At 41.4% G+C, this 1,843-nt stretch overlaps 1 pseudogene; it reads right to left on the reverse strand.

The window, feature by feature from the left end:
• Positions 1–533: 533 nt before the first annotated feature.
• LOC100977666 (BTB/POZ domain-containing protein KCTD9-like) lies at positions 534–1,595 on the reverse strand (annotated as a pseudogene).
• Positions 1,596–1,843: the final 248 nt, after the last annotated feature.

A 1,843-nucleotide genomic window follows, 5' to 3' on the forward strand; every position in this document is an offset into this window, starting at 1 on the left:
TCTCAATCAGTAAGAACTGGCTATTACTTTAATTTAGCTACTGTTTTGTCCTAAAAAGTAAACATTATGAAAATGAGCCTGAAAAGAGTCTTAGGGAGTCTGATCTCACCATATTCATATGGTGTGACAGGTATTTAAAGAGGGGAGGCATCACTAAAGCTATTTATGAACCTGAACAACGTTTTTCAAGTTTTCATAAAGTTTTAACAATTTAATTATCTATACTGCATCTAGGTATTCAATAAATATAATTGCATATGTTGTGCTTTCCATAAATTAAAATCCTCAAATGCCTCTCAAACCAGGATGGTATTTCCACATCATGCCTATTTAAAAGCAAATATAATAGATACTATTCCTGGCCATAAAACCAGGTAAACCACCCTACCCCGTTCAAAAGGCAGCAACATCTAGTTTCCCTACATATATTGAATGAGTGCTTTTGTGTTACAAATCAGAATATGGAAAAAAAGGTCAGTTTTTTCTCTTATGTACCGCTGAGAACAAGCATAATCCTCTAAATGTTTTTTTTTAAGCATTTCCTTACAGTGTTATTTCTTCTAGACAACTGAGTGGGTGGAGAAAGAAAAGTGATAAGGAAAACATTTTCATTTTCTACATCTTCCTCCAGCCCCTAAAATTCTCATCTGACACTTTGTGACATGTGTAATGGTGTCAGCATCTCTTCAAATATAGCTCCCTTCACGTTGGACCCTCTCAGGTTGGCTTCTTGAAGATCACACCCAGACAGATCACAGTTCTCTAAATCAGTTCCTGCCAGAGTTGCTCCTCTGAAGTTACAGTTCTTCAACTTTGGATTTTTTTAAGGTAGCCACTCTCAGGTTAATTCCTGTCATCTGACTTCCTTCCATATCAGCACCTTTCAGATTAGCACCTTCTAAATTGGCTTTAAGACCAGAAGGATCCTCAAAATTACACAGTTTCAGGGATGCTCCTTCTGCATTAGAACAGAGCATCTTGACTCCCTGGAGATTTGCACAGTCAAGCACTGATCAGAGAGATCAGCTCGTTCAAGATTTGCACAGCAAAGATTTGCATGTGCAAGATTGCAGCGGCTTAAACTGGCAATTTTGAAGTTAATGTATCGAAGGTCCAAACAAGAAAGATCAGCACCACTGAAGTTCAAACCCTGGCATCGCAGTTCTGACTTGGTTGGAGTGGCTAGCAAAAATTGGACAAATTCCTTTCGGGATATTAGTGAATGATCCTCCGGTGGTTGAGAATTCTTTATTGCCACTTCTAGGTGTTCAATCAATGAATAAATTTCAAAAAATCTTGCTGCTTCTAACACGCCCAATAAATTAATGCCATTATTTACAATGAGCTGCCTACAAAGCAAGTAATTCAAAATGGGTTCAAAGTACACAGGACTTCGGTCAATTAAGGAAGCTCCTCTATGATCTTGCTTATTTCCCCAGACACCTTTGTCCTTAAACACGTGGACCAGCATACTGTCAGGTTCTTTATTCACTGAAGTGCTCCGTGTAGTTGTAAAGTACCGCCCCTCCAACATTTAATGTCAGCCAGTCTGTGTGGAATCCTAACAATCCTTCAAGAGGCTTAGAATCTGCCTGAGGATCTTCCGTTCTTGGGGCTGCCGTTCAGGAACAGGGCCACCCGCCTCATCGCGCTGCCCCTGCTGGTTCCTGAGTGAGCCGCCACCCTCCCACCTGGTCCTCCTCCCACCTTTTTCTCCTTCCGCCCTTCCCCTCCCTCTACCCTCTCGGATTCGCCTCCCTTCGCCACCTTCCTGCCCTTGGAGACATACCACACACACACCCGCTTTCTTCTAATGGTATTACCAAGATTAATGAGCTGAACA

Source organism: Pan paniscus, chromosome 7, assembly GCF_029289425.2.
Source record: "Pan paniscus chromosome 7, NHGRI_mPanPan1-v2.0_pri, whole genome shotgun sequence".
Taxonomy (NCBI): domain Eukaryota; kingdom Metazoa; phylum Chordata; class Mammalia; order Primates; family Hominidae; genus Pan; species Pan paniscus.